Source organism: Cervus elaphus, chromosome 7 (genome assembly GCF_910594005.1).
Source record: "Cervus elaphus chromosome 7, mCerEla1.1, whole genome shotgun sequence".
NCBI classification, from domain to species: domain Eukaryota; kingdom Metazoa; phylum Chordata; class Mammalia; order Artiodactyla; family Cervidae; genus Cervus; species Cervus elaphus.
Window position 1 is genome coordinate 13,270,362 of NC_057821.1, and position 27,012 is coordinate 13,297,373.

The following is a 27,012-nucleotide window of genomic DNA, read 5'->3' on the forward strand; positions in this document are numbered from 1 at the left end:
CACAGATGGGCAGGGGCTGGGCCGGTGGAGCAGGCCCCAGTCTCCCCCGAGAGGAACTGGTCTGCTCCCAGTTCACCCCTCCCGGCTCGCAGGAAGGCATGAGGCTCTCGGCACCCACGGCTGCAAACTCCGCTCCTGCTTTCATAATCAGCGCGAGGTGCTCGCGGCTGCCGCAGCCCTCCTCTGCACACATGGTGGAGCCGCCAGCTGCAGGGACGCTGTTTCCTGTAATTGTCTAATTACCAAGTAATGCTACCAAAGAAAATACACGTATTTGGGGCTTGTTTTTCCCCCTTTGCTTTCAGGTGTTCCATCTTCTCTCTCACCATGAGCCGCCCACAGAGGCTGATTCACTGCTGCCTGGACACCAGGCCCCTTGAGGTCATTAAAATGTCGTTTCCATCCTATGCACAAAGTCTGTGCCTCTGGAAGCAGTTTTCTGGAAACAGCATAAGAAAAATCACTCTGTCTGTAGAAAGGCTATTCATACATGAAGGTGATGCCATCTGACCATCCCCAGGGCCTGCACTCCTGGCCCATTTTCTCAGTGTTTTGTTCCCAGACCCACACAACTCCCTTGGAAAGCCCAAGGGCCAGGGTGGGCCTGTGAGGAAGGCCCCATGGGGCTTTAACACTGGACCTGGGCTCCGACAGGCCTCGGGGTCATTTCTGCCCTAAGCACGGGGGCTGAGCACAGACGTGCGTTCTTCCTCCAGCAGGTCGGGGAAGCCAGGGGTTCACGTCGCCCAGGCATCAGAACCCCATCCCACTGCCAACGGCAATGACAGCACACACCAGAGCTGGTCCACTGCACTTCTCAGACCACCACTCCAGGAAAGGGAAACAGAGCCAGGGCAAGTGACTCAGCCAGAGACAACTATTCACTTCAGTTACTCAGTCATGGCTGACTCTTTGCGACGCCATGGGCTGCAGCACGCCAGGCTTCCCTGTCCATCGCTGACTCCCAGAGCTTGCTCAAACTCATGTCCATTGAGTCGGTGATGCCATTCAACCGTCTCGTCCTCCGTCTTCTCCTCCTGCCTTCAATCTTTCCCAGCATCATGGTCTTTTTCAATGAGTCAGTTCTTCACATCAAGTGGCCAAAGTATTGGAGCTTCAGCATCAGTCCTTCCAATGAATATTCAGGACTGATTTCCTTTAGGATTGACTGGTTTGATCACCTTGCTGTCCAAGGGCCTCTCAAGAGTCTTCTCTAACACCATAGTTCAAAAGCATCAATTCTTTGGCGCTCAGCTTTCTTTATAGTCCAGCTCTCACATTCATACATGACTACTGGAAAAACCATAGCTCTGATATTAGGTGCAGCCAGTTTCACAAAAAGGACTGCGATGGAGACGGGGCTGGGAGTGGAGGAGACAGAGCAGACTCTTTTCTTCTTAGCTTTCTAGTCCTGTGCTTATCCAAAAAAACTGTCCAGTGCTTCTGGACAGGAAGGTAAAACCTGGCTCTCGTAAGCTCACGGTCCTCATCAACATGCTCAGGGCTCTGAGAGTGCAGACAGGCCTGGCATCGTGCCCCTGCCCCCTGGACGACCCCACCCCCACCCTGCCCTACTGTGTGGGGTGGAGGCCAAGGACCTGAAGGGAGTGAGGGCTCACTGTGGGGAGTCCTGGGAGGAGCTGGGCCTGAACCCCACTCGTTTCCCCACAGTCGCCCCCTTGGCTCCATCTCCCGTCCAGCCTCCTAGGGGCTCATGCCCTGGCCCCACCACCCTCTGCGGGGGGAGCAGGGCTGGCAGGGCGGCAGCCTGAGCAGGAGGGAGCATGCTGGAGTAACAAGATCAGAAGGCCTCAATTTAATACCAATCCTCCATTGCACCGCATTAATATCTAATCATATTAGAGTTCATTTTCACTAACACAGCCCGAGAGGTGAACAGATGATTTCATCTTCAGCAAACTGGATGACAACCCTAAGACCAAAGCACGAGCAGGAAGGGAAGCCAGTCAGGATGAGGTAATGAGCATCTCTCCCTCCCAAGTATCGGCTTCCATTTCCTCCGAATATCTTTGAAACTGCTCTCCGCGTGCCCAGCGGGGAGTGAGGAGGCGGCAGCGGGATGGTCTTGGTCAAGTTGGAGCCACATGCATAGCCACGGCGCCGCCCCAAGGAGGCTCCTGCTTCACAGAGCCAGGCACCGCCACGGCCGCCCAGCCTCCGCAGAAGCTCGGCGCCTCTCTTACAGAGCCGGAGAGCTGCATGAAGACTCCTGCTCGCCCAGGACTCTGCATCTCCTCTGCAGGAGGCGACACTCCCAGAGAGACAACAGAGCAACATCACCACTCAGCTCAGAGCCAAGGCTGGATGCTGGGAGGACGTGCCTGAACAGGAACTACCAGTGTCAAAAAATACGTGCGGCCTTTGCTCTGAGCACTTACCCCAAACAGAAAAACGCACACAGGAGTGAAGTCCCAGCCCTGGCACTTGCCAGCTCTGCAGTGGACAAATCACAACCCCTTGCTGAGCTGTAGTTTCCTCATTTGTCCAGTGCTGATGGAAATCATACCTCACCCTCCACCACAAAAATGCACCTAGAATGTGGTCCCAATTATGTTAAATTGTAAATATCTATGCACATATGTATTCTAAGACAGACGTCTACAAGCATGTTTGCCAAAATGTTGTTTGGATGGAAGAACTTCAAGAGACATTAGTTGTACTTCTGCACTCTTTGTACTAGTTTGGTAGAATGTATATCAGAAAAAAGGTTCTAGCTTGCCTACTATCCAAGCCTTTAACACAGATCACGTGATGTGAAGCAAGTGAAAATGCCAGCACTGGATTATTATGTAAAATATTTCCGGTTGAGAGACTCACTGGGTGACAGTCAAGACAGCAGGCTTTAATCACGGCCTTTCGTGAACCACAGGGAGGGTGGCAAAGTGGCTGACGGCATGGGCTGTGGGGCCAGGCTCCTGGGTTTGAACTTTTAGCCAGCTCTGTGACCTCAGACAAGCTACTTAGCTTTTCTAGGCTTCAGTCTCCTCTCTGTAAAATGAGGATAATAAACATAACTATCTAAATTTTTTTGTGTGTAAAGATTAAATACATTAACAAATGTAAAACACCTAGAACAGTACAGGCATATCCTAGGTTCTAAGAGAAATAGCTGATATTGTTATTACTACTGTAATTACCTGCCAGCCAAATAAACCTGGACAAGACATGCCGTTTCCCAGGGACCCCCATGAGTCACCGAGTTTGCTGGTGGTGATTTAGTGACTACTGCAGAGATTCCCACCACACTCCATCAGTACCCATTATACCCATTACTTGGAGGCAGACAAGGTAGCTGGGCTTTGAAGGAATGAAGCAAGTATTTGGTGAAAGCACTCTTGAGGCTGGTACCTGCTAGGTGTTATGGGAAACATGGAAGATGGAGTGCTGCCCTGATGAAGTTTACAATCTCTCTGGGGAGATCAGCGGTCCTTCCATAAACAGAGGACAACGCAAACTGTACTACGGTCCCAACTCATAACCTGGTGGTGTTCCAAAACCTCCCTGGTAATTGGCTGTTTAAAGTTTGGAAGCAGTTTTTTCAGAGAAATAAAGTCATACATTTTGATTGAGTTCCAAGACCCACCCATAAAACTCACTTTAACCCATAATGAGGCTGAAATATTATGTATATGAAGTTTAAAAAAGGAAGGAAAAAATGTTGTTGTTGCCATAGTAGTAATTAAACAAGCCAGAAAAACAAGTGATTTAAAACAGTCTCTTTAAAGCTGCTGCTTGAGGAATGAGGATTAAATACTACAACGCATATAAAATCCTGGGGCTGTCACTGAAATATGGTAGGTAGTCTGTTAACAAGAAGAGTGAAAAAGTGGGTCAAGAACTGCCATCCTGAAAGGCTCTTCTGCAGACCATGGTGTGGTTTACAGGGGGCTTCATAGTCGCTCTGCACATGTTATTCACGAAAACTGTAGATGCTTGTAAAGTGTGCTGTGATTATTCTGGGGCAGGAGATATGCTGAATTCATGAGAGCAGCTGTCTCTCAGGAGAGGGTGAGGAGTGGGCTCTGCTGATGGGGAACAAAGGACACTTCAACACCAATTGCAAAGTTTCATTTCTTTGATGAAAATAAAAAGACAAAGTGTATGTGAAAAATATTAACTACAGTCAATTCCAGGGGTGAGTATGTGAATGAATGTTATAATAGTTTTTATTCTTTTCTGCATTTTAAATAGTTCTTGAAATAAAAAGAAAGGAAGGAAGGAAGGGATTAAAATGGTGTCTGTGTTTAATGTGAGAAAGAATTAGCCAGAGGTGAAATTAACCAAACTGGGAATATAAAAATTAGGGGGAAAGTGGAGTCAGTTCCTCCGGGGGGTGTGCCGGGTCTCTGGACAGCTGTGTCTTTGTCCAAAGCAAGCAGAGGACAGGGAGCTGCCAGATGGGAGAGGAGGATGCCAGTGGTGAGAGCGGGGTTTGTGAGGGCGGCTCTAGGCACCACACAGGCCCAAAGGGCTCAGCCAAGACTGCCTTTGCATCCTCAGCCTCGTCCTGTCTTCTCTGGGGATCCTGCAGATCCTACGCCAAGGGTGCCTGGTCTTTTCAGCTCTGAAAAATTATGTGATTTTGCCACTTGTGCTATAATGAGAAAGCAAATGTCAGAATTTTTCTGTAGCAGAACTGGTGGACACTGGGGAGAGGGCCAGGAGTGTTTGGCCAGGGCCAGACTGGCAGTTAAACACAGCAAATTGAATACGTGGGTTAACCTTTGCTCCCTTCACTAAAAGAGCAGTTAGGAAATTTCATGTATGTTTCATATCACATATATGTGTTCTAATACACACACACAAGCATCAAATAAGCACAAAGAAAGCACGAAAGATGTCACCATCTTTCCTTGCCAACACCCCAGAGAGAAACACCCAGAAAGCAAGTGGATTCACACTGCAGGCCCCCGGAAGGCTCCCGTCCCGAGTCACCAGCCACTGCTGAAGGTGGGGGCAGGCAGGGGGCTGGCGGAAAACAGGTAAAGGAAAAGGTGGGCCCCTTTTCTTCTTCCTGCACAGCGGAGATGAGCCCTTTTCCACCTCAGCAGGAGACGGCGGTTTCCCCCGGAGTCCTTTAACAGAGCGGGTCTAGACTGGGACGCCAGGCACAGCAGAGAGTGGGCCCTCCAGGGGCTGAGCGCAAGGAATACACAGGAGTGAACACCCCAGGAGGCATGACTTCCAGCCCCCTTCCCACGCGTGGCTTTCAGGCCACCGTGATTCAGACTTAACCTGCAGGCAGGGGACTGAAGGATCCCTGAGACTGACCAGCCCAAGAGGAAAGAGCTAGAAATACTGACCTACCTTGCTCCCCTCTGTCCCTCCATTCTTCCTTCTGTTAATACTTCTTGAGAGCTTAATGAAGAAGGCCCTATTTTCTTTTTAGAAGGCCCTATTTTCAACTCTGCCCTCAAGAAGCTTAGGTTCTAGTCGGGGAGAGAGAGAGACAAATAAAAGAAATAAAGAAATAGAAGAGTTAAAGAAGGGCTATGAAGAAAAAAAAAAAGCAGTGTAGGTAAACGGAGAGGAGCCCATGGCTTTAGATAAAGAAGTTTTTTGGTGAGGTTACAAGTGGGCTGAGACCCACACGATGGACCTGAAGAGCATTTCCATGAGAAGGAATTGACGGTGCCCAGAGGGCTAGATCGGAATGAGCAGACAGGGGTCTCCCAGTGAAATGCCTGAGCCCTGTCTGATAACCCTGAATCAAGTCCACAAGCCCACCCACACAGAAAAAGCTTTGTGACAACTTTCTCAGTGCCTAACACTTCACCGTAAACAACCAAAGATCACCAAAGACTCTAACATGAACGATAAGAGACCAAACACAAATGGAAAAGAAAAATAACTCAGAGCATATAAAGTTTAGAAAGCAGAGTAAAACTTCAGAAAAAAACTTATATTCCCCCTAGAAAGGTAAAAGAAAACATTATCACACCCTTGAAATAAGAAGAAAATAACGTGAAAAAGAAATACCTGGAAAACAAGAAAACAATTTTGCAAATTAAAATTATGAATTGAAATAAGTAATTCAACAAAAGAGAAACTTAAGTCAAGGAAATTTCCTAGAATACCAAGCAAAATGACAAAGAGAGAAAATAGAAGAAAAAGGATGAGAATGAGATGATCAAACCAAAAGGTTCCCTCTCCAATTAGCAAATGTTTCAGGAAAAAAGAACAGAAAAGACACAAGTTACAAAACGTAGAAAAAAGAGCAGAAAAGACACAAGTTACAAAATGTAAAAATAACACAAGAAATTTTCCCAGATATGAAGGATGCATGTTTCTAAGTTAGAGGCCACTCAGTGGCCACTACAATGGAGGAGAAAGCAAAGCATCTTGCTGAGAAACAGAAGATCTAAATGCTTCTGTAGGGGAGGAAGGTGTGGGAACCAGAACCACATGAGATTCTTCAGAAGCTTTAACTTAGGCGTGCTCCCAGCACAGGAGCACGGCAGGCGTAGAGCCGGCGCTGCAGTACTGTTGGCCCCGCAGAACAGAACCGACCTAAATGCTCATCACTCGGGCCTGGTTAAGTAGACTGTGGTGCATCGCTGACCTTACCACCAGAGACTGTGCAGCAGGAGAGACGGGGAGGGAGAAATCTGAGAGATCTCCAAGGTACAGAAAAATTTGTATTTAAAAGAAAATGGGAAAAATACTCACATTTTTATAGGTTTACACATAAACTATCACCTCTGGATGAAGAGGTGGGTGGGAAGGAGACATTTCACTGTTTATAGTTTTATATTTTTAAACCATAGTGTTAAATACACTTTCTTTGAACGTATTGTTTTTCAAAATGAACAGGGTCTGTGCTGGAAAAGAGTGAAGCAGGGGATTGTTGCTCTTTTGTTATAAGCCGTGTGCTCCTACTTGACTTTGAAAACTGAACATGTTTATCTTTGATAAAAAATTTAAAGGTTCAAAAGTTTAAAAAAAAAAAAAGAGCAGAGCCAAGAACAGGAGAGAAGACTGTGGTGATGAGGAGTGGGAAGGGTATGTGGGGAGCATTTTATTTACAACCTGCCTGAGCAGGGTTAGAAGGCAAACGTAAACACCTTCAGAAAAGATTCTCGAAAAGGGAGGAAATACTGAAGTTGCCCCCTGCCAACTGAACATGCACGGTGGCGGGGCACCCCTCCCAGCCCGGGGCACAGAGCTGGGTGGGCGCTGAAGGTGTGGGTGAGCCTCCAGGTGCCGAACGGGGCCTGAAGACCTCTGCCGGGTGGGATGGGCCTCTCGAGCTGACCCCACAGTGGCCTGCCACCCCTCCTCCCCCCGAGCATGCCGTTCTTAGTCTGCCGCCTGGCTGCCATGAGCCAAGGACCACACTCATCTCTTTAACCACATCTAAAGACGCGCCGTTAGGGAGATGGGCCGGGCACGTGAGGGTGGGCACGTCTTCCACGACGTGGCGAGGTGGGAACCCTTGAGACCGGGCCCTGGAGCACTCCCCTTGGCTCCCGGCCTGGCACGTCCTGCTGCCCCCCTCTCACCCAGATCTCCGGCGCCAGGCTACACTGAAGCCCTCCTCGGTGCAGGCCTCAGTGACCTGGGAGTACATGCTTTTGTCTAGCAGGACGTTTAACCAGATTTTATGGCCGACTTGCTGCTCCGACCTACAGGGGATTCTGGGCTCGTGCCATTCACTGTCTGTCCCTCCATTCAGCAGCTATTTATCGACAGCCCTCTATGTGCCAGGCTTAGGAAGAACGGCGCCAAGGCTGTCTAACCGACTGAAGCCCTGAGGGGCAGGGAGACAGCCTGTCAGGAGCCCCCAGGGGCTAGTGACCCTTTAGTCACAGGCTGGTTGGGTCACAGGGGGGAGGCTCACAGACGTAACTTGCTGGTTTACAGAGCAGTTCTAAAAACTCTAGTTGCCACTTAAAAATTAGAAGATGTCACACAAAAATACAAATCCTGGAGACTTCTCTAGTGGCCCAGGGGCTAGGACTCCACACTCCCAACACAGCGGGGGCCAGGTTCAATCTCTGGTCAGGGATCTAGATCCCACATGCCTCAACTAAGACCCTGGGCAGTCAAATAAATAGATACTTTTTATTAAAAAAATAAAACGACTTCTGGTTCCTCTTGAAAACCAGATGAACTGGCGTCCTGGGGTCATGTGGAGAAAACACTGGCCGGAGCCGAGGTGGACGTGACAATCTGGGCCACTGCCCTGGGGTGTTGCTCTCACACTAGGGGCGGGGGGCGGGGGCTGCCCTGGCCGGGTCCTCCTTGCTCACTCCCACCACCCCCTGGCCCAGGAGGTGGCCTGCGTTCTACCCCAGCCTTAGATACAGCTCAGGGAGTGTTAAATAGAGGGAACTCAATTTCTAACTCTTATACAGGAATCCCAAAACCTCCAAGTTATTTGGGGACTCTAACAAAAGAAGTGATACACATATTACGTTTCTGTTGAAAAAAAAAAAAAAATCTATGTATTGTCTTACACTGTACTCTTCTTGGCCTCAACACAGATCTCATGGAGAGACCAGGCAGCTGACTCGGTCTCCAGTGCTGGATGCCTGCCCTCTGTGGCCAGCTTAACAGAAGTCAGGTTCCAGCGAGACCAATGGGTTCTCAATCCTGGCTGCACGCTGGGGTAACCCATGGGGCTTTGAAATCTTCCACCTCCCAGGCCACACCCCAGACCAGTTAAAACTCTCTGGGGGTGGGTCCTGCGTGAGCCTCATCTGTGCTCCTCAGGCCATGCTGGTGTTCAGCCGCGGTGGAGCCCCTCCACAGGCTGGGGTGTCTGGCGGGGAGCAGTTTGCTAAAACAACGGCTGTCACCTGTCCCAGTGACAGTTCAGAGCAGCCTTCCCCTAGCCTCCTCCCGCCCCAGGGACTTCTGGACCAGGGGTGCGCTGCGGGGGTGGGAGGGTGGGCATTTTACACTTCCTGGCCAAGGTGGGTCTTAGGCCTCTCTGGTGAATGCACTCGCATTTACTGCTTTAACCCAAGCCGGTCTTGGCTTTATTATCCCTGCTCAGAGCCTAATTTCCCCTTTAAGAGAAGTTTCCTCTCAAAGAGAAGTTTGAGACCTTCCTGTCAGCTCCTCCTAAGAGTTGAGCTGAACGCTTCTAGCCCTGTGGCAGCTACAGAAAGGTGTGTGTCCTGGGACCTCTGAGGAGTGTCTGAACCAGAGTGTGGGGGAGACAGATGAGGGGGGCTGTTTTCATGCACATCTCACTCAGCCCCCATCCCCAAGCTCCCCGCTCCCTCTTTCTGCCATGCAGCTCTCCTTGATTCCCCTAAGGGGACGCAGTAATTGATGATTAGCATTCCAAAGCTTGCCTTACATCCTGCTAGCCCGTCATATTTAATTACATTTTAACTATATTCGTCTTCGATAATAGCACGAACATAATTTAGATAATTATCTCTCTCTCTCTTATTCTCTGACTCTGTCTGTCTCACTTAGAACTCCTCGCAACAAAAATCGCTTCCTCGGCTCAAACACATAAACAGACTCTGGGGCCAAATGCTTCTCTCTCTCTCTCTCTCTCTTGCAAAGCAGCTGTGCCAGAGACGCAGTGGTTTTGAGTCTCATGCACAAAAAAAGAAAACGCATGTTTCCTCCTGCCTCTTTATTCATGTTTGTACACAACTGGTGGTGGGCGTTGCTGTCTGTTTCTATGCGTGTGCACACACATACCTCTGCATCTGGGCAAGAGCTTTTGTGTGGTGTAGAAACAGAGGAGGCCTCGTCAATCAAGTAACTGTCTACAAAGCACCCTCTTGGTCTGGCATTTCCTTCTTACAAGGTTTAATGGTTTCCCTCGCAAATTTAAACTCTGTTGAAACTTCTAAATGTCTGGTAAGTCTTTGGAAGAGATGTGTTCTTTCTAATAGGGTTTCTGTCACACTTGGATCTTATAATTAAAGACCTTTACCCCTGCCTGTTATCTGCCTCCTCTAGGAGACCGTCAGTAGGAGAGTGAGCTGGGATTCTCCAAGGGAGAGTGTGACTTCAGCTGACGGCTGCAGAGTCAGGAGTCCCTACCGACCCTCCCGAACACCAGCTGAGTCACCTGCCATCGGGGTCCAGGTCTAACATGCCCCTCCCCTTCCCCTTCTCAGGGCAAAAGGTGTTCCTTAGCAGCCTTAGTTCATGAGTTTTTCTGAAGAAGCTGACCAATAGAGCTGAGCTTTTTAGGTACAAAGATTTTATGCTACAAGGTTCACACCTCTAAGGAGATTTATGAACAAACAAGGGAATAAGAAATAGGTTCAGAAATAGCTTACTACCCAAGATCACCTTGCTCAGAATGTAGAGATCTAGAGCCTGCAATAAGTTCAACAAACCGACTCATAAGACACAGTGTGGAGACTGGGAGGTCCTCACCCACCAATTCTCCAGGTTCCGTCCATTTCTCTGGAGTTCTAGAAGGCTCCAGTAATAAGAATTTTGTATTAAAAATTCACTGTGGCTCAGGTTGGTCTGATATTGAAGAATTAGCCATTAACTGAAGATCACTTATTCATCTTCTTCAGACAAACTTCATTATTCCACATTACAAACAAACATCTTTTTCTTCCCCCTCTGATGAATAAATGCCAGTAAATTGTCCCTACACTGGGGGCACTGGCAGGAGGAGGCTGAACGGGCTGTGTTTGTGAATTAACAAGGGACTCTGGCTGCCACAGTGGGAGGTCACATGTCCGTGATATCCCTGGAAATAAACACTCGCGCAGACTCCAGAAGCCAGGCAGTGTTGAGACTGTTAGGTAGTTAGAATAGGGAAAAGGAGTCCAGAATGGCAGTGGCTAAAAGACCTGGAAGTGAAAAGCCTGCAAAAACAGAACAAAGGAAGGTTCGAGGACTGGAGTGAGAACCTCAGGTAAAACAAACAGCACTCCTGGCTGGCCCAATTTACACAGGACAGGCCCAGGGAGAGAAAAACATATAAAAAGAGGAGCCAAAGCTAGCTCGCTCTCTCCCCCGCGCACTGGGGCTCTCTTCTCTTCACGTCTTTGGATCGACGTGCCCTCGCGCCTTGAAGATAGATTTTCCTGCTAGCTTCTAAATAAAATAGAGCTGTAACACTGATTTATCTAAGAGCTGTAACACAGTCTGTTCGAGACCTGAGAGCTATAACATGGTCTGTCCAAGACCCGAGAGCTGTGACACGCCAAGAGGGCTTTAATGTCCGTCACTCCAAATCTTTGTTGTGATGAGACAAAAACCGAGGAACATACACTCGCCTGACAAGACCAAGGTTTTGGCGTCCCTGGGTAGAGTCCGCCTCTGGGGTGCCGAGGCCCACTGTGAGTGGCTGACGGGCAGAAGGGAAGTCAGCAAGCTGCCCACAGGCAAATGAGAAGCCAGTCGACGTGGTGAGCAGGAGAGGCTGTGGGATCCTGTCCTTGGTGGGGTAAAGAGACACACCGCGTGGCCCTGCCCTGGAGGTGAGGAGAGCGGAGGAGCAAGGGGTCTCCATGCAGCTGGGGGTCCACATGCTGTGCTGCTCCTTTCCAGAACGGACTGGACCAAGCTAGGTCGGGCCTCTGGTCAGGGTGAGGGAGGACTCGCCTCTCCTCCCTCGGGGCCCTGCACCAGCTCCAATACCTTGATTTGCTCCACACTGTTCATTAGGGATGTTCCTACGTTTGATCTCTCAGTACCCATCTCTGGTGCTTGGAAATGTTGCTGAAATTTGCCTGGAATACAATCACCACCTGGGTATGGGTCTCCCCTGAAAGGATGGAGGAGCTGGCGGCTTGGCCACACTTTCTGCCAGCAGGCAGCCCTGGGGGCTGGAGGGGAGGGCAGATCCGGCTCACTGTTCCCCAGAGGATTCCCTGTCCCGGGCAAGCATGATGCTCAGCCCAAGTATTGATTTAATGACGCGAGTGGCTCCTTCCAGCCTCTAAGGAGCGCGGGATCGCTCTGAAGAGGCCTGTTGCCTCCAAGGACAGTGCTGCCTCCTCCAGGCTCTGGGTGACCAGAGCCACCTCCACGAGTCCCACCACAGCACCCGTCCCGAGGTGCACGCTGGAAACGTGAGGACCAGGCGTGGGCAGCAGCCGAGTTTCAAATGTTAAGAATTTGGCAATTTCATTTCCTAGTGTTTTAAATACCAAAGGGATTTAGAACACAACGAGGGCTAAATGCCCCCGGAATTTTAGGTTTAATAAAAAAAAGTCTGCTTTTACGGAAATTCATTCCAAAAGCTTGTGTGTGCAGAACCAAACCTGGCCCTGACCTCAGAAACCCACGACAGTACACAGAGCGAAGCAAGCCTGCGGCCCTCCAGAAGGACCACCAGACATTCTCTGAATCAAACCTGGCCAATTTCACACCTAAAAATTACACTAAGCCCCTTAGGGCTTCCAGATCTTATGACATGCCAAAATCATGCAGCACCTCACACTGGGAGGGAGTGAGGGGAGATTATTCAGTAAAAACTTAAAAATAGACTCTCCCTCTCCAGCCATTAAGGGCTTGATATTTGCAATTGGACAGATAAGAAATTGGGAGCACTGGAGAGAGCTTAAAAAATCTCCAGAGTATATATATATATATATATAAAGTTTCTTTTTGATGAAAACTATAGCTCCTAGCATGGAGCCGCCCAAGATTAGCCCAGGGCCATTTATCGCTGGGAATCTCTGAATGTGAGTTCTGTAATGAAAAGGTGACAAGTATTCGTCACTGGCCCCATAAAGGCCTCTTCTGGAACTTGCATAAGCTGCCACATTCCACACAATTAAAGCAAGACAGGGAATGACCTGAATGAATGTAAGGCAGTTTGTGCACGTAACAATCTTCCTTCAGGGACATTTTCTGAGGGTAAAAAAGTTGAGTTAAAAAAAATAATCATCTCTTCCTCTTTTCCAACACTTTCTTGATTTAAAAAAAAAAAATCACTGCCACCTTCAACTTGGTGTTGGTAACTTTCCAGGCCCTGCCTTTGCTGGCCTAGACCCTCTCTTAAGACTTGGAAGGGGCGAGTGTTCTCTTGCAGGTGCCCTGCTCTCCAGGGCTGGTTTTGAGTCCTTCCCAAAGGGGTCTCTGACCCCTTCCCAAATTCCTGTTGTACAGTGGCCTAGACCCAGGCAAGAATGAACTTTCCTGTGACCTTGCTCCACCCATCTCAGCACCTTCAGCCAGGCGACTGGGCATCATTATGCTGGTGCCATAGAAGAGGCAGCCGCAAGCTCCGGTAAATTCACTGTGGTAGACAAGGAGACAGGACAGGAGACAAGCAGGGCACGTGATAAGTGCATACACTGAATAATTTAGAAAATTTCTGACACAACAATCAGATGCGAAGCCAGGTAGGAGGATTCAGCTTGGCAAAGAGAGGGGCTAGATGTGCGGCAGGCCAGGGGTTACAGTTCGGTCCTTTCAATCAGGCTCAGGGAGAGAAAGAAACGGCGTGGGAGGCACCTTGCTGTTTGTGGCAAATCCTGTCTCCCCTTCAACCAGCAACCTCAGAGATCTCCTATTTTCTGAACCTAGGCTGTGCATGTGTGTGTTTGCATGCCTAAGATTTGAGGCAGTGTATTTCTGCACACCTGCTTTGAATTCTGTTCATGCCCCCAAGGCTGAGACATCAAACAACGACTTCTTTACTGCTTCATAGTAAACAGGCAGCCGTGAGACACAGAAGCACGGCCTCCTTTCAGTTTGTGTCTCAGTCTCCCCTAGTTATTCACCACGCCGGTCCCCTGACCTAAGGGTTTTGCAGAGTTGAAGGCAGATGCCAAGAAGTCAAACTGCATTCAACAAGGTTAAAAGTTATCCTTGGCACATGGAAATCTCCTGCCATAAAATACTGTAAAACTGTTGCTGAAGCTAAATCAGCTTATTTTTCTGTATTATTTCTTGGGGAAGCAGGCTGCTGGGTGAAGGAGATGGGTGAGAAAACTAACCAGTAACTCTTTCTGATTCCACTGTCAGGTTTTAAAATCAGATAGATCAGCTATTAATCTCAGAAAGCCGGCCGTGAGTGTGTGTAATAAATTTGTCATCATTTTATGAATAAGCTCTTGGTCATGAGGGCTTACTGTCTGGCAGTTCACCTTTTCCATGATATTTTCTATCACTTGTATTTTGGAGCGGCTTAGAAAGAATATTATTTGTGTTCCTGGAGATCGGAACATAAAGAGCGCTCTGAGTGATGGAGATGTACAGGCAGGCTTCATGTCCGCCCCTGGGCTCGCTGGGCAAACAGTTTAGCGATGCTTGAGTGCACAGCACCCGGGGACAGGCCCAGGAGCGCCCTCAGCCCCCCAGCAGCTGCTAACGAAGGCCCTGTTCGAGCCGGATGACATCACGCATGCCCACTGGCTTTATGTCAAGGACTGTCAAATAGAGCTGCTGGTAATCACAGCTGGCAAGTGGTTTATTCAATATTTTTGAAAAGTTCAACCAAGTGTGTGAAAGCCCAAAGTAGATTTTCCTAAAGTAGCTAGATGATTTTTACTCATCTCCCCGCTTTGTTGTGGTTCAGCCTTCATCAGGATCACATTGGCGTCCTGCTGGGAAGTCCTGAAGGGCTATGGTGTGTGAGATGCAGAAATGGATGAAATCTCAGCTGTTCTGTCATTCAGCTGTTTGGTTTTTTTTTTCCCCATCAAGTCAGCAGAACTCTAGATCTGAAACTCTGTACTGAGAAGCCTTTAAACTAGAGATGAATAACAACCAAAAAACCCCCTAGTACCACCACCACTAATAACAATCCCAGCCCTTGCCTAGAGACGGCTCTGGGAAGAAGACCCCTCAAGGGGTATTGATTTTAAGGCTCTGAGGAAGATATCTTTACTTTCACCCTTTGCTCCTCGTGAAGGACTGTTACTCATCTATAACTGAAGATGACAAATGTCCTTTCAGAACCATTTCTTCTGGATATGACAAAACATCACAAGAGGGACCTGTACTAAATTAACAATGAAACTGACACTGTACCACCTGTGGACTCAGTGCCCATGATGAGTGTTGGCTATACCTTTGGGAGATCCATCTTTGCTTTTATGATTTTCTTATTGTCAGTTTCATAATATTTGTTGGAAAGATCATGACTCCCAACTTTGAGTCAAAATGTGCCATTAGCCAGTGTATCTGAGACCCGGAAAACTGATACAGGCTATGCAGAGTGTTTCTGAGAACCTCTGGCTGGGACCTCTTCTCATAACAAAGTATAAGTCTGGTTAGATACACTAGTGTGCATTCCACAGAAATGCAGAATTTGGGAAAGGCAGGTTTTCTCTCTAGATCTGGATGTTGGGACCCCCCCAAGTCTGGTAGTATTAGGTTTATGTGGCATGTTCCTAAACTCTTATGATTTTCTCCCAGTACGGGAGTGCTCAGCAGTGAAATTCTCACTGGGCCTCCTAACAGGACCAGAACACACTGACCTGTGTTGTCGCTGTCACTAGCACCGTCAGAGTCAGTGAAAAATAGAGCAACTACCTTCTGGAGAGAAGAGAGGTGATGTTCCAGTCCATAAAGCTGTGTGTCCAGGGTGATTCTTCTGTGTGTTGTGATGTGCTCTCCCCGGGTCTCCAACTTGAGCTCCCCAGCATCGCCTGGAGGGAGCACTGGCACAGACAGCCGGCACCCAACTCCCCAGATTTCTGATTCAGGAGGTCTGGGATGAAACCTGAGAACTTGTATTTCTAACACGTTCCCAGGTGATGCTTACCACCCGTGTACCAGACTTCGAGACCCATCATTCTGCTCTATAACAAGGAGGATGAGCTTACGTTCTACTAGGTAGGAAGCACAAGCTGGAAAAATCTAGCAAGGTTTTCGAATAAGGGAATCAGGAAGACTTGGGAGGTAATTTTAGTGTCAGTGAGGATGGGGGATTGAAATGGCAGGGATATTGTGAGAGGGAGGTTCTAAACCCAGCTTTCAAAAGTGCTCCACAGATACCCTGGCTGGTTGGAGGGGTCTGCTGGCCAAGGGTTACCGAGGGAGGGGAGCTGGGGTGAAGCGGGAACCCGACCAGACAAGGAGCCACGGTATTTGGGTCTGGGTCCGGGTTCTGCCTTGGGCAAGTCACTTGCTGTTTCACCTGGAGAACACCTAGCCTGCAGGTAGTCAGGAAAGTTAAACGAGGCAGAGGCTGGCAGAGCACTTGGTAAACTGTCACTAGAAATGTCAGGTATCCTCAGCTGCCACCAGCTGTGTCCATGACCCATTTCCTGCAGCAGCCCCCCAACCCTCTCTTACCTGTGGGTTCCACCTGGGCCCCGGCCCAATCTTACCCCAGTGAGGGGGAACACGGGCAGTCACTCAGCTGTTAGGTAAGCCGTGCTGTGGATCCTTCTCTTGTGTATCTGAGCACTAGAATCTGGCACTCTCTTTATTCCTGATAATTCAAAAAGCATGTCATACCTCTGGTTCCAAAAATCACTCTATGTTCCAGTCTATGCCTAACTTCTCCAGGGTCTGCAAAGTTTTACTGTAAAAGGCCAGACAGTAAAGATCAATATTTTAGACCACACAGCTCCCTGTCACATAGGCTTTATTTTTTACAACCCTTTTAAAATGTAAAAACTATTCTTAGTTTAGTGGCCATATAATAACGGGCTATGTGCTGAATTTGGCCCCAACCTGTATCCTGTTAATACCTAACACCTTTCTCTCCCTAAAGCCCTAAGGTCCTGCCCTAACCTTTCCAGCCCTCCTAGGCCACAGTTTGTCTGTGAATCCCAGTTTCCAAGGCTGTGTCCCTGCGGTCACTTGCCTGGGACACCCCCTAAGCTGTACTGACTGCCTTTGGTCTAGAACAAGCCCCTGGACCTGCCGATTTCCACCTGACTTTCACCAGTCCCATTACAGAGACCTTCTCAAATAGTCTGCTCCATCAAAGTAGGTTGGGTCCATGGTCAGGTCCTAGAGTTCCTGGTTTGGAATGTCTGCCAGCAACTGCCTGGGCTCTAACCTGAGACTGAGGGTGAGTATGGACAGAAGCTCACAGAAAAGACAGCCACACTGAAGCTACAACTAACCAACTTTATAAAGGAAATACTCGCTGTCATCTTGACACCATGCTGATTTTTTATTCTCAAATCCCAATGTATATGCATTATATGTATACAAAATGTAATTTCTCTTACAGTTCTCTATGGCATTTTATCTGATTGGGGAAAAACAATCCACTTGTTGGGTCTGGCTTTCTAGATAGACCCCCTCTCTGTCACGGTTTTTTTTTGTGAGTGCCCACCTAGACTGTGACCAGGTCCAGCAATACGGACAGTTACTGATGACTGACTAGCTCTTTGTGTAGGTCTAGTAAAAAGCACTGAAGCAACTTAGCAGCAGTAAGAAGCAACACGCATCCAAGTGCTGGTCAGTCTATTCCTTCGGAAGGAAAATGAGGCCATTCCTTTACTACTTTCTCTTCCTTAGACTAAATGTTCCTCCTTACTACATCAGCTACCCAAGATCAGCTTCTCAACATCTGTCTTTCTAATTCTCTGCCTTGAAACTGTTTCAGTTTTCTCAGACCAACTAGGAGTCTGTCATGCATCTCACATGCAACTTGGCTGTGGAACAACATAGCCACAAAGTTGTGTTATTCACTGAGAATAAATAAGACCAGGTGGTTTTGAGATGGGTGGGTATTCCTAAGGGGAAAATTAACTTAGCAGTCACACAAGATGAGAAAGCAAATAATGTTGGCCGTTTCTGCCATAAGAGCCACCGTTATATACTTGCTATATTTCCCATAAACATAATAACCTAAAATACATTCACAAATACAAATAACACCCAAACTGAGGAAGGCATTCCGCTATCTCTGTCATCTCAGAGATGCTCTCCAAAGAGCAGACAATTAGACCCTCTTTGGCTAATTTATTTTTAACATGGCATGACAATGGTATTTAATACAGTAATATGGTATGTCAGATTCACAAGTTAGCATGGCTCTTTGTGCTTGAAATACTGAAATCAACAACTGCAACTGTGAACTTGTTAAACATTCAGATGAAGGAAAAGCAGTCTGCGTTGAAGGCTGCAGTGTCTGGCTCTCTGGACAGGTAGGTGGTGGTGGAGGTGGGACGTCCACCTGTTGGGTATAGTATCCGGGGGTAGGGGGCGCCCACCTTGCTCGGCCCTGTGGTTCTGGGAAACTGGGCTTTCCAGCCCTGCTGAAGAGCAAGCCGTGTTCAGCGCCAAGCTGAGGAGAAAGAGTCTCTGAAAGGGAGTATACTCTTGGCTTTCTTTGAATAAGCTGCTTTGGCAGTGAGAACAGCTCCTTACCAGCCCAAAGTAGCTTGCACTTGAAATACTGCCTCTAAGAAAGGGGTGGGACCCCATCAGCATTCTCACTGGGGTCTGAAGCTATCCCGCTGCATGGTTTGACAATATACACTCGTACTGGCCAACAAGGGATCCTTTACTCAACTCTCATAAAGTTTTACAATGTATGATTCATTTCAGAAATGAGACTTGATAATGCAGATTTATCACAACGAGAAACCTGCCTTTAAAATGTGATTTAATGATGCCTATACTTATTCACTGACATCTTTATAAAACTGTTAGTGTGGAAATATATTTGTCTCTTTGACAAATAATTCTTCCTTTTACAAGTGTCGTGCAATACGAGCCATACATTAGGGTGCAGCGGGAAAAACATCCGTGGTCTAATTACGCCCAGGCCGTGTTGCACGGAGCACCACTGCGGCCCTCTTCAGATTCCAGGTATACCACTGGGCATAGCAACCACCTCCCCTCCCTGCAACCTCCACCCAGGCCTAAGTCCCAGCTCAGGGTTGCTACTGTAACCAGAGGGGAGAGAAAGGCTCTGCAAGGTCACGCAGATGTGATAATGCAGTAAATAAACAAGCTACTGATTATGATTTAATGTTGCTTTTCTTCCTACCTTAACTTGGTTTATGAGCAGATCTTGATGATTTAACCTTTCAGCCAATTAGAACAGAAGGCTTGATTGACAGCAAATGAATAAATAACATTTTAGTGCAGGAGAGAGAGTCACCCTCCCCTGTTAATCAGCCCCTCTGCCCGTGTGCAGGTAACACGGTATTCATCACGCCCTCTGTTACAGTCCCTTGGGATGTCATTTCATGGCCTACCAGTAAAAACTTCACATTTACAGCAACTGCCCCTCTATTACTGTCGATAACATCTAATTGATATGTCAAACCTCCAAGGAATGCAGTAAATTGAAATGCTGCCTCCCCAAAGAAAATAAACTGGCAAACAGGTAAATCAGCATCTGCCTTCCTGTAATCACCCAGCCGCCCCCATCCAAAGCCTCCCCCAGAAGGCCATCGGCATCTTCTCCCCTTCAGTCTCAGACACCCAGCAGCTCCATGCAGACACAAGGCCGGGCGCACCGCAGGGTCCTGCCCACAGAACGCCACAGGCAACCTGAGCACAGCGCGCAGCAAGCCACTGCACTGAAATCTCACCAGTGGGAGCCCCAAAAGACAGTGGCGCCGCAAGTATTAGTGGGGTGCACTCTGGGAGAGAACAATACTAACCTAATAACAACAGTGCAGATCTCCTCTGAAGTGTAGGCAGTGCTGTCAGAGATGTGATCTCATTTACTGTCCAAATATCCCCACAGTGCAGGGAGGAGCTGGAATAATTACTCATTGTTCGGAAGAAATGAAGCCCAGAGAAGGCCTAAGCACTTACCATGAATCAGATACATTTGACACTGAACTGTAAGATTTGTCTGAAAAACGGGGCTGGTAGCCACTCAAATACAACACTTACAAATATTAATAAAAGTAAATATCACACTGATGAAGGGAGAAAGGGCTAAATTAGCAGGGACAATTCATTCAGTTTATTTACTTAACAAAAGAACTCTAATTTTGATCATGGACAGAATGAGATTAAGCATGTGATCCTGTGGGGGTACCATGAGCTGAAAAGGCTCTAGTTGAAGAATCTCTGTCTCTCCCAGGAAAAGCCCACCCAGCAAATGTGAACAGACGTTTAGAGCTAGACGTGTTACACATACACATATCACGAGTAGCTCATGTGGCCATAGGTGTTCTTTCTGGCATCCCATTCTAGTTTTCCTCCCACTGCTTTATTTACGTATTCTCTATTTTTTTTTTTTTTTTTTTAGATCTCATGTAGGCAAGCCAAAGGAAATGAGGTTCTAACCCTGAGTTTGGAGGAAGATTTGTAGATTGTCACAACAATTTCCCCACCAAACTACAGTGCCAAGCCATCACTCTTCTAAGCAGGGGGAGATATGCCTACACAGGAATTAGATGAATTTAGATGCTCGGTCAGCTTTCTTCCTACCCAATTCCTCACCAACCACAGGTCCGCCCTCACCTTGTCACACCCCTCCAGCTCATTTTTACCCATTTCAGCCAAACATTTTCTTTATTCTCTTTGTTTTTCCTCTGTCTTCCTTTCCTTTTTTTAAAAATGTGTTACACCCAGCTTCAACATCTTCCCCAAACTTTCCCAATTTCTCTTCTTACTCTGGAAATCCCTGTCTTGGTCTTACTTCTCCCTGTGCGACTTCTTAACAATTCTGAGGCATGGATAACTCAGTAATAAGATTTATTTGAGTCTCATGGCTGTACAGCCTCCGTTTCTATGTTGTCATTCCTCTTCTGGAATTTATCTGTCTGCCTGGCTCAGCTGGCAGGCCCCTGGCCAAGGATTCCTAATCTTGGACAGGGCCATGAGCACACTTCTGGATGAGTGCCATCTCATAATGACGAGGAAAAAAAGAACTGTCAAAACCAGCACCACTGCTTGGGGAAAGAGGAGCTTTGGGGCGAAATCAATGTTGGATGAAACATCAAGGTTTTTAGAGACAATCAGCCAAAGTACACATGATACATAAACAGTAGCAACGGAGAAACTCTGCACCAGAAGATCTGAACAGGGATAAGGGGAGGCCAGGAACATAACAGAAAGAGCTTGTGTAAGACAAAGATGTGCAGAAGAGAGAAAGGTCCACCACTGAGCCAAAGACCAGTGTGTAGCTGGTTCAAGGAAAAGCTAACATTTTTTTTTCCATTTCTGATTTTCATGATTTATATATTCAGTCAGAGTTCTTCAAATACTGCCCACTACACACTTGCAGCTTAACACGGGGCTTGTTTCAGAATATGTGTCAGGTGGTGCTTACACTGTTCACAAGGCTTGGTCATTTAGAATGAAATTGTAATTTCAAGGTAATAATGAAATGTGATGCTGCAATTCCACAATCTAATTAGTGTAAATCCATAAATGTGGGTGGGAAAGTCACATTTAGTTTAAGGTAACTAACTTCTGATGGAATTTCCGCTGTTCATGGTGACTGTCTTAATGGGCTCCCCTATGAGACGGGCACGTCACCACCAGGGACAGAAGACATGAAAGCATGTGCTTCCTCTGTGTGTCCCCAGGGGGGCCTCTGCATTTGCCCTTAATCCACTTGGTCAGAAGTCCACTTACCTTCCTCTCTGCATCTGGAGCCCTAAAGTCATCCATCCCTCCTTCCACAGACAAATGGGGCAGGAACAAGTCAGCTCAGGTAGCTGCCATCTCTTGCCCAGCGCTGAGCCCGTGTCTCTAAGATTCATCTGCGTCAAGTCACCAGCAGTGACATTCAGAGGTAATGGGAAGAGGCGGAATGCTCAGGGTACATTAGGAAGCTAGCTCAGCAGAACCTGAAGGTGAAGCCCAAGGACGGCCCCAGCTGGTAAGATCTACGAAAACAGAGACATTCTCTGGCCCTAAACTTGATGTCCTCTTGGGGAACCATTTCTTTAGTTACTCAAAAAATATTAATATGTACCAGGCATCATATGGATGCTAGGAATGTACATATGAACAAAGCAGACAGGGTCCCCTACAGTTACAGAACTTAAAGTCTACTGGAAAAGACAGACATAAAAAAGTAAATTTCAAATAACATAGAATTATACGCTGTGACACGTTGTTAGGAAGGAATGGAACATAGTGCTATGAAAGAATAGCAGAGGAGAACAACTCTAGCTTGGCTGAAATGGTCACTTAACCAGTCAGGCAAAGGGCAGAGAGGTTAGGGACTCTATGAGAATGCAACCTTGGCTTCAAGAAGTTTATGCTCTAGTTGAAGAGATCTAAGGTGCGTGATCTTAGTTTCCTGACCAGAGGGCCAACCTGCGCCCCCTATAGTGGAAGCACAGAATCTTAACCACTGGACCACCAGGGAAGTTCCTCATGATATCTTATCTTTGTTTAGAGTTTTTACCACTGAGAGAGTACCTCCAGGGCACCAATCCACCTGAGGCAGATAGGACACACAGATAACACACAGATAAGAGAAGACCAACAAGATACATGCACACACAACCAGTAAGCACAGTCCATGGCCAGGGAAGAAGCAGGACGCTAAAGGTCAGACACAGATTAGCTTCTCCACTTCCCAGGCATCCCAAATCCTAACAGCCTGTCTTGCCTGACAGAGGATGAGATGGTTGGATGGCATCACTGACTCGATGGACATGAGTGTGAGTAAGCTTTGGAAGGACAGGGAAGCCTGGCATGCTACAGTCCATGGGGTTGCAAAGGGTCGGACATGACTGAGCGACTGAACTGAACTGTCTTGCCCCAAGGTACACTGAGCTATTTCTGTACCCGCTGCTCCCCTTATAAAAGCATCTGCTTTAATGTGCCGTCACTGCTCTGTGTAAAGGAATGTTAGGCTTGTTCAGATTATGAGAAAGAGGTTTACCTCGGCTGTCAGAGAGGGGATGAGACTGCAAGACCCTGTCTCTTGTGGAGAACTGATAAGATGCTGATCCCCACCTTGGTGATCAGACTGCACGATCCAAAGAATGGCAGCCTGCGCATAAGGAGCTGCCTGTGACTGCCCTTCTCAGGACGAGCAGCAGGCAGGCCCCTGGATGCTTTCACAGCCACTGAGCAGAAAACCAGAGAGGAGTACGTGGGGGCCTTGTTGCTGCTACAACCCTGCAAAAGGAAAGTCAGCAAGCAGGGGCTGGAGGAACACAGTGGCCTGCAAGACAGTGGAGTGTAACACATCCACGCCTGGGGATTAGACATGCTCAGATGAGTCTGGCTGGGCTGCTGCAACCGGCCCTAGAACAGCGCGCAATAAACAAGCGTGACAGGAGAAAGGTTACGAATCTAGGGGAGATGCCATGATTTGACTTTGGAAAACACAAGTATTAAAAACTCTCAAACCTGAGATGTGGGTCAAGGAACACTTAAAACTCTCCTGGTGCCTGCTTAGGTGTGAGGGCACACGGGTACGCATGCACGCACACGCAGTCCCAGAATTAGCCCCTCAGACACAAGAGGCTTCTAAAGCCATTTGTGGTACCATGGGGATCCAATTAACCACAGTCTCTCACAAACATTAAAACACTAGTTAGACATGAAAAACACCGCTGTGCCCCATCAAAGGTGAACCCACAGCTGACAGAGCAGCCCCGAATAAAACAAAGACCTAGAGACGGCAGGGTTGCTTTGCAAGCAATCGACTTTCTAACCACAATCTGACCCAGGATTTTACGGCTGAAACAAACAGAGGTCGGACAGTGTGAGTGTCACCACTTAACAAGGGTGTCCTGGAGTGGCCTTCTCATCCAGCGGGCACCCCAGGCTCACTTCCCAGGGAGACCAAATGCTGTGTGCAAGGAGACACAGAGCAGCGTCTAGAGAGGCGGTCACACGCTTCCTCTCTCCAAGTTTCCAGAGTTCTGGGATTCTGATTGCTCTCCAAAGGAGGCCACTTCTGGGGCTTGTGCTTTGAAGTCCTGGCTGAAGTCATTAGTGCTGCCACTTAATGTTGTTTCAAGAGCACATATTTATTATGTGGTTCACAGTTATATTCTTCAGATGTCGAATCCAAAGATTCCTGGAGGCCTAAACAATGAGCCTCTCAAAAACATGAATAGAGAGCCACACAATGAAGCCCGGTTGAACACTCAGACAGCCGGCTCCCCACCAGTTACTGTCCTTGTCCCCTCTGCTCTGATGGGCAGGAGTGAAGGAAAGTGATCCAAGGCACAAGGCAGCCAGGGCCGCGGGGCTGGCGGGCCCTGGGGTGGCTGAATTACTGGTTGAGGAGCCGGTGTGAGAGCTTCAGAAGAGGGCACAGACACCTCTGCAGACGCTCACAGCTCTGTGTCCATGAAAAATGAGGGTGTGATTCCTTCGTGCTTGCAGTTCCTCCTGCTGACAGAGCTGGGGGTGACAGTGTAAGGGAGCAGGCGGCGTGGGGCTGGCAGTCTCCCCGTGCTGAGAACCCAGGCACCTCGAGTCTGATGGGTGGACAGACTTGAGAACAGTGAGTTCTTTTGCCACCGGTGCTTCAGGAATGATGTGTGGGACTTCCCCCAGAGGAAGTCCCTCTGCCTCACCCTCTGGCCGTCGGCTGTCCAGCCTGCTGACTGGCTGCCCGGGCACCAGGGCACAGAGCTACAGGGTTTTTTCTGTCTTCCCTCAAGGGGGCCACCCCACTTCATCTTCTCAGCCGGAAGACTTCATGTCCCCGCTGCAATGGCTCTGCTCAGACGCCCGTGGCCTCTCGTCTCTCACCGCTGCTCCGGGCTTTCCTATCTCTGGTCTCTCTTACTACCAAACCACTCTACTTACTGTTGCAAGAATAAAATAGTTGAGTGCCCACTCCAGGGTTAATAGAATCAGGGTTTCTTCCCACAAAAAACCTCTGCACATATTTCAAGATACTTATCATGACCTCACAACTCCCTCGGTCTTGTCTTGCCTGGTCTTATTTTACCCTTGTTCCTTCAGTTGATTCCCCCCATGAAACAGCTTCCCCAACTCTCATCACCTGGTCCCCCTTCAGTGAACCCCTTTAAGCGCTAACACACCCCCACACCCCGACCAGCACAGGGCACGATAGGAAGGTGGTGTGGGCACATGGACACTACGCAGTCAGGGTACATTAAGACTGCCTAAGGTCTGCAGCAGCTTCATCCTAATCATTACCTCATACTGAGTTTGTGGCCAATTAAAACCACAGCACTTTTTCACATGAACTTCTCTCAAGCTTGACTGCCCCCATACTGTACTTACACAATTGATTTTCTGAGCCTAAGTGGAGGACATCACATTTATCCCCATTAAGTCCCATCCTGTTGGTCTGGTCCCACATTAGAGGCTAGAGAGATCACTTTGAATCTCACGTTTGTCATCTATCACAGTTGTCACCCCTCCTAGCTTTAGAAGCCCAGGAAGAAGGCCTTCTGTCTTCTTTCAGGGCACTGATAGAAACAGAGAAGTGCTGAAATGTCCAGGACCAAGGACAGAGCCAGAAGTTCTGCATCAAGGCCTCTTTCTTTCCTCTCCCCCATCCCCACCCTGGTCTCCAGTCCAGTCCATCAGCAGTATGTTTTCCAGAGCCGACCACTTTTACCATCTTCAGCATCACCATCCCAGTCCAAGACCCCGTATTCTCTTATCATGGTTATAGCACCAGCCTCCTTACTGGTCTTCCCACTTCGTATTTACCTCCCTCCAAGTCAATTCTCCATACAGCAACTGGAGTGATCTTGAAAAAGCAGAAATCAGTTCACACCATTCCCTTGCTTAAAACCCTCTAACAGCTCCCCATTACTCTTAGAATCAAATTCAGCCTTTTTAACAAGACCTAAAGATCATATACAATCTGAGATTCATGAGTCTCTCCATCTCCAATTCCTCCTCCAAGCTCCAGCAGCACTAGCCATCTTTCTGTTCTGTATACACACCAAGCCCATTCCATTTTTAGAGCCTTACCTCTACCTTAAATTCTCTTCCCCCCAGCTTCTGTAAAGCTGGCTTCTATATCACTAAGCTTAAATGTCACTTTTTTAGAGTGGCTGTTCTGACCTCAAGTAGCTGCTTCTTGCAGACCACAGACTTCTCACTGTCCACCTATCTTGTGTCATTGTCATCACAGCACTCATCAGTAGTGAGAACTTACTTGTTATTGCTGGTTTCCCCCAACTAGAATGTAAACTTGGCGAAACTAGAGATCTTGTCTGTGTTGTTCAGTGCCTAACACTTAGTAGGTGCTCAGTTTATTTCTTGGATGAATGAAAAACAGTATGAGTTATAGAATCAGGAGAAGCCAAATATATTTGCTATGACTTCACTTGCCGTAATAAAAATGGTCCTTGGTTCCATTCTTTCACCATTACTATAATCAACTTTGTAATTAATATTTATGATGTCATCAAATAATCAAGTTGAATTACCAGCACTGAGTCAAGTCAGACAATAATTGGTAGTAAAAATGCATTATGTAGGATAACACAGACATGCTACTCAAAAACCATGTACTTTGAGAGACCTCTGTGATGTTGGTACAGAATCAACATCTCATATGCAGCTTTGTGGTTACAGGATTAGATGGCTTTCATTATCAAAAGAGCCATTCATCAGGGTTGTGGCTCAGTCAGGTCAAGTTCATGTAAATGTCTCTAACTCCTGCATTTATATACACTTAGATATTTTCCAGTATAACAATAGGGACAAGGATCATTCTCACTTCAACATCTGAATTTTACTGACTCAGAATCCCATTACAATGCTGGTGTAAGATTTGATTTACAGTAGGGACTCCTACTGTTGACCTAGTGGCCAAAACATAAAGCCAGCTCTAAAAGGAGCTGACAGCCCATCAGGGGCCACTGAAGCTGCACTGGCTCCCCCTCCCACCCTATCCTCGGTGCTGCTGTGGGCCACTCTCCCCCTCCCACCCTATTCTCCTCCCCACCATGTCCCTGATGCTGCTGTGGGCCACTCTCCCCCTCCCACCCTACCCCCGGTGCTGCCATGGGCCAGTTACACGTGTGGAAGATGGATCAGTGCTTTAAGTCTGATAGCAGTGCCCTCTGGCCTGGGCTTTGCTCTCCTCACACCCCAAAACCCCACAATGAACTCTCTGGATTTGTATGTAAATTAACAATGTGTTAAAGCAGTAAACCCTGGTGCAGCCACAGATCTGTGAGGAGAGAGCCTTAAGGAATAAGAAAGGGGTGAACACTCATATACAAGTTTTCAAGGTGGACGTAT

General features: G+C 47.8%; 1 protein-coding gene across 3 annotated transcripts in view; it reads right to left on the minus strand.

The window, feature by feature from the left end:
• The window catches only part of BTBD9 (BTB domain containing 9), a 394,620-nt gene that overhangs the window by 20,415 nt on the left and 347,193 nt on the right, over positions 1 to 27,012 (minus strand). The window lies entirely within an intron of this gene.